Raw genomic sequence first — 13,834 nt, forward strand, 5'->3', positions numbered from 1 at the left:
CTCCATTCAGCTGAGTACGTTCCCTTTGTTTTATCTGTCTGCTGCTCCTGCCAGGGATAACTTACTTCCTGGCATATCCTCATTTACGTTTTTCTTTGCTTCAAGGACCATTTTCAAATGCTTCAGGGCATTTTTGTATGCCTAATGGGATAAGGGAGAAGTAAACTTCATAGCCCCCAAATAAGTTTTGTTTTTATGGAACAGTATTATTGACCACTTTGGGATGTAAGATTTAGTCATCCATCAAACCCTGAGTTTACCAAGTGTTTACTATGTTTTTCTGTTACAAACCGTGGGGTATAACAGAATTTAAAAGTGTCCCTGGCCTCAAGGACTTTATTATCTAGTAGAAGCAAGATATATCATGACTGTAAAGAGATTAAAATACACAGTGTTTCGTATACTTATATGTGCATATGCACCAGTTCATTCTGCCCCTTTCTATGCTTGACCAGGACTTTGGTCTTATGCCACTTCTCCCAGCAAACCTTCGATGACATTCCATGTCTGCGTTCTGTGTCCTTCATTTGTTCCCAAAGCAGCCTGTCTCAAAGTGCTAGTCACCCGTATTCTCATTGTCTATTTCCCCCAGGCATCTTGAGGGCCATGGTTTTCATCTCTGGATTTCCACTGCCTAGATTTAGAGTTTAGACTGTGGCTGGTGCAAAAACAAAGTGTTCATAAAATGTTTGAATGAGCATGATCAAAGGCTAATGGATGTAGCATCGATAATTAAAGAAGAGGATAGGTTCCACTTGTGGTCTTCAGATAATAAATGCAGAAACAAAAATAAAAAGCCATGAAATGAGCCAGTAGAAGGAGAAGGATATAGATGATTCAGGAGGCCATCAGGATATGGAGGGGTGTGTGGGTGGGCATTAGCTTGGCTTGGGGTGTAGGGATCAGATCTTCCTGGAATAAAAGGTGGTTATAAAAGAGAGTGATGCTGGATTAAAGAGAACCTTGAAAGACTGAAAAAGTTTATTATTGATGTGGGAGTTAACATGGACTCAATAATGTTCCCTGTAGAAGCTGGGAGAAGTCAAAGCTATGTTTTAGTGCAATTGATGGAGATTGGAATCAAGAGTGAAGAAAGACTGAGCAGCGTAGGAGAAAGCTGTGCTTCAGTGGAAAAGTAGACACTGTCCAGAAAGACTGTGAAGAGACTCCTCTTGGTTATCTGATTTAGATTCTATGGACGTTTTTTTCACAACTCTGTAAATTGTTATGTAATGCGAGTCTTGTCTATAGATATGCAAATTATGTCCTGTCCAGTAGAAGTTCAATTAACAGCCTTCCATCTCCTGTGGAAAAACCAATTTTGTCTCCATTTGCACATTCATTTCAGTATTCTTGATCTATAATATGTAGGTTCTCAGAATTCTCTTTTGAACGATAGCCAGGCACTGCCTGATGCCATTTTGGTTAATGATGGACCACACATATGATGGTGGTCTCATAAGATTAGTATCATATAGCCTAGGTGTCTAGTAGGCTATACCATCTAGGTTTGTGTAAGTGTGCTCTGATGTTTGTACAACAACAAAATCACCTAAAGATGCATTTCTCAGAATGAATCGCAGTCTTTAAGCAACACGTGACTGTAGTTATAACAACTTTGTTTCCTTCATGAGTTAAATAAAATCTTTAAAATGTATTGATTTTCATCTCTGTAGGAGAGTCGTAATTTTAACTGTTTTTGGAAAATTATTTTTAACAGCAGGTAAGCTGGCTGGCTGGAGGCATGAGTTTTTGACAGAACTTGCTAGTTGACTCCATTTGGGGAATGAAAGGCAGTGTAGGGGACCAGATTTGTCACACCAAAATATGTCTCTTTGGCATAAGGGTTATTTTAGGCTGGTTATTTTTAAGCAACAGCAGACATGGGAGAAGCTCTGAAAACCAAGTAGAAGTTACCCTTTGTAAAGACATTTACATTTGTAAGGGAAAACTCCATTTGTAAGGGTGTCTACCTCACTATACCAGGAAGAGGGAGATGACCTTATCTCTAGAAACTTTTATCAAACCAGAAGACAGCAGCTTAAATTTACATAACAAACTTACCCTTATTTACTGTGCTTTTTCTGGTAACCTCCTGTAACAACTCCTTCCACCCCCAATATCTTCTTTTGTCTTTAGTGAAGGTGATATTTAAGGTGGTGGCTTTGGCTGTTTTCTTGATTTATTCAGTTTTCCTGGGTCTTTCCCATATATACATGAGTGTAAAGGAGAAGAACATTCCTTCCTTTTCCCTATTGATTCTTGTGGCTTGTTGAATAATTAAAATGACATAAGACACATTAACAGGAGAAAAACCAATTTATTATGTATGTAAGGGAACTCAACATTCATGAGAGAGTCAGAGACCCAGATACGTGATGAAGACAGAAGGGTAAAATGAGGGGCCAGCCCTGTAGCATAGTGGTTAAGTTCACACACTCTGCATCAGCAGCCCGGGTTTGCAGGTTCAGATCCTAGGCATAGACCTACACCACTTGTAAACCATGCTGTGTTGGTGTCCCACATACAAAATAGAGGAAGATTGACACAGATGTTAGCTCAAGGCAAATCTTCCTCAGCAAAAAAGAAAGAAAGGAAGGAAGGAAGGGAAAGGAAAGGAAGAAGGAAGGAAGGAAGGGTAGAAGGAAGGAAGGAAGAAAGAAAAGCAAAATGAAGTATTTATGTCATCTTGAGCCAACAAATGGGATAGGGGCCTGGTGCTTCAGAAGGGAGGAGAGTAATTCAAAGGATGATAAGAAGAGCAGATGTTCACTAATTAGATGTTTGCCCTGCCATACGGAGAGATCATAAAAATTTATTTCTGGTAATAACTCTTGTTCTGGGCAAGTTACCCAATTCAAAATCTTTAGAGCCTGCAGGGTCTCAAATAGCCTTAGCTCAAAATATTTTACATGCCAAAGTGGCACATCTTGGGGAGGCCTATTTTGAGCCCCTTCTGGAGGTATACATTATTAAATTTTGTTTGATTTTCTCCTGTTAATCTGTCTCATGTCAATTTAATTCTTAGACCAGCCACAAGAACTTAGAAGGGTAGAGGAGAAATTTTTCCTCCCCTACAACAGAATCAGCTAGATACAGCTATGAATGTGAAACAACATCCCTATTCCCCTGTTTAGGGCCCTAACACTCCCTTCTTGCTTAGGAAGGTGATGAGTGATGGGGAGTTTATAAATGTTGACTCTGAAGTAACGATGGGACAGTGAAGGGGAAGTCAGACGGAAAAAAGTCCAGAAGGAGCTTGAGCGGATGATGCAGACTTTCACAGGGTGAGTTCAACAGCCAGGAGTGTGATGCTTTCCCTAAAGGAGCCATCATAGAGCCAGAGAAGCAAAGGGAGAGGACAGAGCTTGTAGAAGACGCCTCTGTCAGGAGATGGAACAACAGAGGAAAGAGGGAAAGCAGGGAGAGGTCAGAGAGGCAAGAAGACAACTAATCATATAAATATTGATGAGTAACAGTCATTTAGCACTTCCTGGGTCACCTTGAGCAGGCCAGTAATTCAACACTGCTTCTAGCTGATGTGTTTAAAATATCAAGATTTATTTAGATGGGACCAGACTAGTGGCTTAGTGGTTAAGTTCACATGCTCTGCTTTGGTGGCCTGGGGTTTGCCGGTTCAGATCCCAGGCACAGACCTATGCACCACTTATAAAGCCATGCTGTTGCAGGCATCCCACATATAAAGTAGACGAAGATGGGCATGGATGTTAGGTCAAGGCCAATCTTCCTCAGCAAAAAGAGGAGGATTGGCAGTGGATGTTAGCTCAGGGCTAATTCACTCAAAAAAAAACAACAAAAACATTTATTTAGAGAGGGAGGGAAAATATTTTCTAGTAATAAAAATTGTATACTTCCTGCTATGTTCAAATTAAGGGATTTGCTACATGTACTAACCATAAGCATAATATTGTACCTTGCTTGGGATCTTTCATTTTGTAATTTCCCCCCCACGTTCATAACTGGGTGATGTTAGTCACTTGCGGCCACTGAGGATAGAGGTAACCCCGACCTTGTGGTAGAGTCTGTGAGTTATCCCCCAATATTGGTCTCCACCTTTTCTCTAGTATTGGGAGCTCGAGCCAGGCACATTGCCATCCAAAGAAAACTATATTTCCATCCCTTTTGTGGTGGCGTGATTCTGTGACTAGGGTCCAGCTATAGGAGAGAGTGGAAGTGAGGTGTGCACACATGACTTCGAAGCGTGGCCTTCTCCATCCATTCATTCATTTAAAAAATATTTACCGGGCATCTACTAAGCTCCAGGCACTTGGGAGCCATCAATGGACAAAAGACACACAGATCTTTGTTTCTTCGGCACTTATATTCTAGTGGGGGGACTCAGACAATAAGCATAATGAATAACTAAATTATATAGTATGATAGAAGATGATAAGTGCTAAGAAAAAAGGTAGAGCAGGATAGGGGAGTGGGAGCAATGAGTAAGGGGCATTGTGGTGCAGGGTTCAATAGTGTGGTCGCATTCGGCCTCATTGAGAAAATGACATTTGAACACACCCTTGAAGGAGGTGAGTGAATGAATTCTGTGGATTCAGGGGAAAGAGCTTTCCTGCCTGAGAGAACAGCCAGTGCAAAGGCCCTGAGGCAGGACCATGCTGGTATATTTGAGGAACAGTGAGGAGGCTAGTGTGGCTGTAGTGGAGCAAGTAAAAGAGAGAGCAGGAGTTGAGATCACACATGGATAGGGACAGGGAGGGCTGGCCATGTAGGACCCACAGGCCAAGTTAAGGACTTTGGCTTTTATTCTGAGTGCAGTGGGAGCCATTGGAGGATTTCGAGCAGAGTGGAATATATGGTCTAACTAGAAACACATTACTCTGGCCACAGGGTTGGAAATAGTCTGTAGGGAGCAAGGGTGGAAGCAGAGAGACCAGTCAGGCTGTTGCAACAACATAGGTGGCTCAGAGTAGGGTGCTCAAGTGGAGGTGTTGAGATATTGTCAGATTCTGGGTATGTTTTAAAAGCAGGGCCATCAGAACTCCTTCATGGACTGGAGGTTGTGTGTGTCAACTTAAGCAAATTCACCTCTTATTTTATCTCAAAACGAGTCTATTCGGGAATAGCCAAAAGAATCACAGTTTGGGGTGTGCGCCCTGTGGCAAACCATAGGCAAATCTGGAAAACAAAGGAAGGGAGTTTGCTTTTATAGAGATAAAGGGGGAGTAGGGAGGGACTGTTCTAAATGACTGAAGTCCACTGGGGGAAAGTGACAGTTCAGGGAGACAGTGGTTTCTCATTGGCTGAGCTGTGGCATTTCTCATTGTCTGGGCTGTTGCCAGTAGGGAGAGAACTCTTCCCCCAGTGGGAAAGTAGTTTTACTTTACCTCCTGCTGGAGATGCAAGTCTCAGGTCTCCTCCTGTTCAACGTAACTGGCCTTGCATGACAGGGTGTGAGAGCTCCCCCTACAGGCCTTCCCTACTCCAATTTAGTTAAGATTTCTTTTATTTGTTTTCATTAATTTCCACAGATGTAAGAGAAAGAGTCATCAGAGATGACTTCAATTTTTGGCCTGAAGAACTATAGAGAGAAGTTGCCACCCACGAGGATGAAAACTAGGATGCCATCAACTAGGAAGGCTGTGGGTAGAGCAGGTTTGCAGGGGGTGGTCAGCGGTGTGAGACATCCGTTAGACACCCAAGTGGAGATGTGGAGCAAGTAGCTTGATATATGAGTCTGGAGTTCAGGAGAGAGTTCTGGCCTGGAGATAGAAATGTGGGAGTCATTGGCATGAAGGTGGCACCTAAAGCTATGAGTCCATAAAGGATAGAGGGGTGAAAAGTGAAGGACCAAGGACTGAGCTGTAGTTTCCTCCAACAAAAAGTTGTTGGAACAAAGAAGCAGCAGCACAGAGAAGGAAATGTAGTACCTAGTGAGGCAGGAGGAAAACTGAAGAAGTGGCTCATTGAAAAAAAGCCTTAAGATTTCTGTAAAATGGAAGAGTGAGCCTTCCTCTTCCCCTTCTCCCCTTCTCTCTCTCTGGGATGCACCCGTAATGGTAGGAGCCTGAGCAGCAACATTGTAACCCATAAGACCTAAAGAAACTGGGTCAGCAACCACATGAGGCCAATAAGTCATTTCCCAACTGCTAACATCCTGATTGCTACTTAAGAAAGAAACAGATAACTATCTTGTTTAGGCTGCTGTTATTTTGACCTTTGTTAGAGCAGATAAACTTGAATTCTAGTATATACAGATAACGTTACAAAGTTTCACTCAAAACATTTGTAATTTCTCCGCCCTGGTTTCAAGCTAGTGAAGTATTTTGCACTTATTATTGGTTCTCATTCTCACTTTGGTTTTCTTTTTTATTTTCCAAACTGGACAAATTCTTGTGGGGCATATTGGAAATGTTAAAATTTAGATAATAAAGCAAAGCACTATGTCACAGCATTATTTGAGGTCCTTTGCTGGTGACTACAAACTGAGAAACTGTCAAAAGGGCTGGTCTCAAGGCAGGGGGCATGGTCTGCAGCTGCTCCTTAAAACTTGCACATTGGTTTTACAAAAAAAAACAAAACAAAAAACCACAGAGAACAGTAGCATCATGATGAGTTTTTGGTTTTCATTTGAGGGTATTATGTACTTTAGTAGGAGGAAGTCAGTTTATATTTTACTAGATATATGAGAGTCGAGGTGGGGGGAATTTGAGTTAATTGGCACTGTCAACGAAAAAATATCTGGAATACAGGAATTTGGTTAGGAAAGCTTTATTGCTCATGTATTTGGCAGACTGGGGAGATGCAGCCTCTGGAACAAATTGAAGGTATACTCTGGGGTGCGTATGGCAGGGCAGAGCGTATAAAGGCGAAAAGCAGAGACCACAGGGCTTGTTTTGAAAGCCCTCTGATTCGTTGGTTCCCCTGTAGGTAGTGGTGTTCTAAAATCGTCTATACCAGTCTTCTGGCCATCCACCCAGAAGGAATGCTCAGAAGCAGGGACAAGCTGTGCTTTCTCTGAGAACAGAGTCCGTGACTGAACCTCGGGCCTGGCATGACTTTGTTGACTTGCCAGACTTGATTCTGTTTTGTTTCAGGTCCCGGTTAGCGACACAGAGTCCCTTTTGTCTTCCTCTTTTAGGGGTCCTCTATCTTTTAATTCCAGAGCACTATATTTCCGATTTGGTCCATTAGTGTTTTGGAGTCTTTCATGCGGTCTGGCTACATAATTTTCAGGGTCCAGTGCAGAATGAAAATGTGGGGCCCCTTGTTCAAAATCATTCAGAGTTACAAGAGGATGACAGCAGAGTGGTAAACCAAGCATCCGGCCCTGCTAAGTGTGGGGACCTGTGCAGCCACACAGATCACATGCCCACAGAGCTGGCCCTGCCCCCTGTATTATCAATTGGTGTGCTGAGAGCTCTTGGCTAGACAGCCCCTTTATGTAGCCCTGGTGTTGGTCATTGTGCTCAGCTTCATAACATTAATGGTGTAATGTCACCAAAGCCAAAGAGGGCAGGAGTGTCACAACTGACTCAGTGCTCAAGAGTTTCAAATGCTCCCATGATGAAGGAATACAACAATGAGAGAAGATTTCACTGTACTTTTCAAGAAGGAGGCCCTCATTCAAATCTCTGACACAGCATATATCACTGCTGATTTGTAATTTTGCCCTGTGTAAGTTGTTTGGCCAGGGGAAATCCTGCTCCTCCACCCTTCTAGGTTCTTGTCTTGGCTTGTCTAACAATTAAATTGACAAGACAGATTGACAGGAGAAAAAAAGTTTAATTTGTATGTACGGAAGTCTTGTAGAAATGGGACCTGAAGAAATGACCAAATCAACAAGCTTTTATATAGATCAGCTTTTAGACTTGTAGGCAGAGAAACAATAAACTTGTGAGGAATTGACAAGATAAAGAAACTTAAGCTTGGGTGCTTAATTGGCAAGGAATCTCAGCAGAGTTTGGGCTTAGGGTAGTAAATTAGTGAAGAAGGAACAAGGTTTGTTTATACAGGCTTCTCAGCCCTGAAGTCCCTGTCTCTGGTGATTTGATGTTTCTCTACTTTCTGGTGCAGGGCGGACATCTGTCACATGGGAGATTATTTCCTGCTTTCAGGGAAACAGAGGGGTCAAAGTGCCCCTTTTTAGCATCAGCTGCTTCTTAAATAACTTTAATTCAAAATAATCCTTATGCCATTGTGGGGTATTTTGGGGCAGCCTGCCCTGAGCACCAACAAAGTTCGGAACACGTTCGGCTGCAAGCAGCAGAATATTGGACTAACTGTGTGTAAACAAAGAGCAGTGTGTTGTCCCCATAGAACAGCAAATCCAGAGACAGGTGTTGTGTCCAGGTGTTAGTTCAGCTGCTTAGGGACGCCTCTGCTGTTCTTGCGCTGCGCCTGACCTTCCCTTCATGGCTACACGTGGGTTCAGGCAGCGCATCCACACTCAAAGCAGCAGGAAGCGGAAACGGTGGCATCACCTACTTCTGTCGTCCATCTGAAAAGCCAAACTCTCCCAGGAGCATGTCCCCTACCCCCCATGGTGAACTTCCACGTACTTCACATTGGCCAGAACTGTGTCACATGGCTACTTCTAGCTTCAAGGGGTGAGAAGTATGTATCTTTCCCACCTTCTTTATCTTTTTATTTCAGTTTTATTGAGATATAATTGACATACAGCTCTGTAGAAGTTTAAGGTGTACTGCATAACGACTTGACATACATGTATGGTGAAATGATTACCACAATAAGTTTAGTTAACATCCATTATCTTATACAAATACAAAAAAACGAAAAGATAAAAATGATTTTTTTCATTCTAATGAGAACTTTTAGGATTTATTCTTAGCAACTTTCAAATATACCAGACAGCAATGTTAACTATAGTCATCATGTTGTACCTTATATCTATAGTACTTATGAATCTTGAGACTGGTAATTTGTAACTTTGACCATCTTCGTCCAGTTCCCCCACCCTCTCATCCCCCAGCTATGGTAACCGCAAATCGGATCTCTTTTTCTGTGAATTTTTTTTTTAGCTTCCACGTATGAGATCATACAGTATTTGTCGTTCTCTGTCTGACTTATTTCACTTAGCATAATGCCTCAGGTTCCATCCTTGTTGTTGCAAATGGCAGGATTTCCTTTTTTATGGCTGAATAGTACTCCATTGTATGTGTTGTTAGGTTGTTTCCATGACTTGGCTATTGTAAATGATGCTACCATGAATGTGAAGGTACAGATATCTCTTCAACGCAGTGATTTCATTTCCTTCTGATATATACCCAGAAGTGAATCTGGGATTGCTGGATCTTTCCCAGTTTCTACGGCATAAGCAGGCAAGAGGGGAGGGGGATGGGAATGGATGTTGTGATAACCAACCATTGGTGTTTAACACTGCCTTCCTGGCAAGACTGTACTCTTTGAGGGTGCAAACTTTGTCTATCTATCTTTATCTGTCTATCTGTCTATCCCTCTAATTTTACTTTTTGTATCCCTAGTGAAAAGAACATGTTGGTTTATGGAATACAAAATTTTGAGGAGTAAAGTCTATCAGAAAGGAGTTACAGAAGAAAAATAACACTGCTGGTGGCTCTATGCAGGCAATGGAAGCCAGCTGTGGCTGGTTCAGCAGAGGAGTTTGTTCAAAGAGAGGCATGAGGGCTGGAGTAAAGACCTGAGGGGCAGAGCTTCCGGAGGCGATGCCCTAGACCTGCTGCAGGACTGATCTGGTTAGAAACTGCGCTGCCTCCCCGGCTCAGGCTCCCGTTGTCACGGGTGACACTCCTGGCACTTCTGCGCCATGAATTCCATCTCGTGGCCCCTGCCACTTCCAAACATCAGGTGCCTTTGCTTTGAACCTACCAGCAGCTGTGATCCCACAGGAGCTCCCCTCTCAGGTTGCTCTCCTTGGAAATGAAATCTGCTGAGGGTGCTGCTGACTGGTGACGCTGGGCCACATGCCTGCCCCCACCCACTGGGAAAGTGAGGCCCTGATTGCTCCTGGGGAGGTGTGGCTCCCAAGGTGGGACATTCCATAAACAGAAGAGGAATGTGTAAGAGGTACTGGGAAGCCAGAAAACATGGGAGTTGTCCACCATGGTCCTGTACTTCTCGATGAGGAATTTGCAGGCACGTGAAGGAGACCAATAGGAAAGTAGCTAAAGAGGCCAGAGGCACAAATACTTTGTTTTATGGTTAGAAATTATTTTTAAATGCATTATTTCTTAGGTTAGAAGAATAATTATAATGTATCTGCTACTCATAAAGCATACCAATAAATCAGACATCTGTGAACCCAACACTTAACCTCAGACTGGAAATTCCCAATTCCATTGAAGCTACTGACGCACTTCTTCCTCATCCTGTCTCTGAGCTTTGTTAAAGGGTGTTTATGCTAGATAGAGCTTTCCACACTGTTATGCACTTAATATTATACTTCTAAGATTCCTCCATGCTGTTCTATGTATGTACAATTGGATCCATTTCCCTGACATATAATAGTATATAATATTGTATGTAATAATGTGTAACATTCCATTTCATGACTTCAGTATCATGTAACTCTGTCACAATTTATTTGTCCATTCTCCCATCAGTTGACATTTGGATTGCTTCTAGTTTCTATTCCAAACAATGGCACTGTGAAAAAAATTTAAATGTGCCTCCTGATTCACAAGTTCAAAAATTCTTGTAGAAAGAAAAGTAGGAATAGAATTGTTGGGAAGTAGGATAGAAATAGTCAACCTTGTGAGACAATATCAAATTGTCCTCCTTCTTCCTGCCAGCAGTGTGGAGGCGTCCTCATTTTACCACATTCTTATCATCCCCTGATTTTGCTAGATTTTTTCTGATCTAGTGGGTGTGAAGTGGTATCTTGTGATTTCAATTGCTAGTGAGGTGCAGCATTTTTACATAGGTTTATTCACAATTCCTATTTCCTTTTCTGTGAAATGTCTGCTAGTGCCTTTTACCCATTTATCATTTTGTAGTTTTCCTCTTAAAATTGGTTTATAGTTCTTTACATAAGTTGGGTACCATTCTTTTGGCAGTTAAATGTGTCGACGCAAATAATCCATAACCAATCAACAAATCAAAATTGGGGTGAGTTTATTATGAGCTAGATCTGAGGACCACATAGCCCAGGAGAATCCTTTCACAAAGGAATGGAGCACTCCAAAGAAGTGGGGGTCTTCAGAGCGTTATATACCGTCCAAGAGCACGTATCACATATAATTGGAATGTCCCTTTCCGCAACAGTCATGAGATTGCCTAACTCGCACAGTGATTCACACAGCAATTGATGAACACTGCAGGTAGCAGGGCTGTGGTCTGGATCTGGGTGGTCATAGCAGGTCAGCAATCAATCCCCAGCCTAGGGAGAGACACTTATCTTTAACAAAGTGCCAGTGTGGGGGGAGTTACATCTTTAAGGGCATTGTCCTTGTCTTTGGGACATAGTAAATACTTAAAGCCGATGTACAATGCATGCTCAACGGCCACATCAGGCCCTTTTGGAAAAAGAAGTTCAGGTCGAATTAGTTTTACACCAAATGGCTTCCTCATAGACTCCCATATGTCCTATTGCTTGACATTTATTTATCAAATGTAAATATCTTCCTTTAGTTTGTGGCTTGTTTTTTCACTTTCTTTTTGATGAACAGAAGTTCTTAATTTTAGTATGGTCCAATGTATTAATCTCTTAGTTATGTAGGTTTTTGTGCTTTGTTTAAGAAATTCTTAAACAGAGGCTTAAACATATTAGAGACTTATCTTCTCGTGTGAGAGAAGACCAAGGCTGGTGCAGTGGCTACATCAAGTTATCAGAGGCTCACACTTCTTCTGTCTTTCTGCTCTACCGTATTTAGCGTCAAGCAAGTGGCGCCTGTTGCCTACTGTCAGGAGTAAATGTTTGAGCACTTCTGACCACTGCTTCTTGGTGTCAGAGTTACCAAAGAAAACGCAACACAGTCAAACATTGGATGGAACAATACTTTATTCACAAAGAGATGAGACAGAGCAAGGTCAGCTTCAATGGTGGGTGTTGGTCCTCCATGGCCAGCAGGTCCCCAGGCAGCCAATGCAGGACAATTGGCTTACCAGTACCCCTCTCTTACCACGGTAGAAGGACCCCTCCCTCTCCACGGTGGAGTCTGAAATACTGCAAGCTGGGAGCACGCCTGAGGGCCATTGATGCACGTGCTTCAAGCGGAACAAAGGAGCACATGCTGAGCCTGAAACAGGGAAAGATGCTCCCACACATGGTGATACGGTCAGCAGAGGCTGTGTAGATTCTTTAGTTCCAGTTAAGAAAGTGTTTCAGGCCCAAGGCCCATTCTTATGTGATCAAGCAGGGGTTGAAAGACCGTGTGCATGAGACTGTGCCTCTCAACATTTAGTGCAGAATTTCCATCCTCAAGGTCATCTGGCTGCTGGAATGTCAGCCATCATCTCTGCCTTTCAGACAGGAGGAAGGGTAAAGACTAAAGGCACCCCTCCCTCCCTGCTAGCTGAGTCATTTCCTTTAAAGAAAGCTTTTGAAAGCTCCACTCAAGAATTTCTGCTTATACTCCATTGGCTATCCTGATCAGAAAGGAGGGCTGCTACCTAGGATAAAATCCAGGTTCTAAAACTAACAAAGAAAGGGACACTGGGTATTGTTTAGGCAACAAGAAATTTCTGCCCACACAGTAATTGCTACTCATCTCCCAGGTTCCAGCTCAAATTTAATTTCCCAAAGAAATTCTTTCTTGATGCTCCTGTTTAGGTCTATGCTCTTTAACGTTGTAGAGGAGGTAACATTTCTCCTTTAACCTTTTAGGGTCTCTGGCTGGACCTAAAAATTAAACTGACGTAAGACAGATTAAGCATCACATTTTATTTAGTAAGTTTTACATGTACATAGGAGCCTTCACAAGAAAAATGAAGACCCAAAGAAGCAGTTAGGGTTGAAAGTTTATATACTAGGTTGGACAAAGAGTTGTAGATTATGAAAGTGTGATGAGACAAAGGGGTTTGACCTAGGGAAGTTAACTGTGGAAAAGGGACTAGGAACGTAAGTGTTAGTTGAACAAGGTTTGTTTGCTTTTTTTCTCAGCCTCGACTCCCCATCTCTGGTGATAAGAATGTTTCTTTCCTCCTGGCATAGGAAGGACATCTTTCACATGAGTGTTATCTCCTGCTTTCAGGAAGAAAAATAAAGGTCAGAGTGCCCTTCTTGCACCTGCTATGTTTTAAGTGCCTTTAATTCAAAATAACCAATAAGCCAAAGCAGCGTATTTTGTAGTGGCATGCTCTGAATCCATCAACACCTTGTACTGTTCTTTCACAGAGCTTATTGCCATGCCGATTAAATTATTCTTATGGCTCTTCTATGGCCCTATGGATCAAAAAGACAAGGGCTCTGTCTATCTCATTGACTATTGTATTTCCAGTGCCTATTACAGCTGTTGGCACATAGTAGGTGCTCAATAAACATTTGTTGAATAAAGAATGAGTGAATGAAAGAAAGGGTAGATATTTATCACCTGGCATTTTACCACCAAGAAGGAGTCAGAAACCAACATTTCAGGCCTTTCTGTCACCCTGCTCCTGGGAATGTACATGTAGTGGATAGAGCTTCCAGAGCTATCTTGGGCTGTGGGGACAAAGCCACACCCTAGTGATGGTGGAACAGACAGTAGAAGTGTTATTGAGCAAGGTGTCTCTGCCTGATATACACAGAAGCCAATACTGTGGCACCAAATTTTGAGAGAAGAAGGAACTTTATTGCAAGGTCTACCAGCAAGGGGACAGGTGGCAAGGCTCAAATCTGTCTCCTGGAACTGAAGTGGGGACAGACTTTTAAGGAGTTGGG

This window comes from Equus quagga, chromosome 3 (assembly GCF_021613505.1).
Source record: "Equus quagga isolate Etosha38 chromosome 3, UCLA_HA_Equagga_1.0, whole genome shotgun sequence".
Taxonomy (NCBI): domain Eukaryota; kingdom Metazoa; phylum Chordata; class Mammalia; order Perissodactyla; family Equidae; genus Equus; species Equus quagga.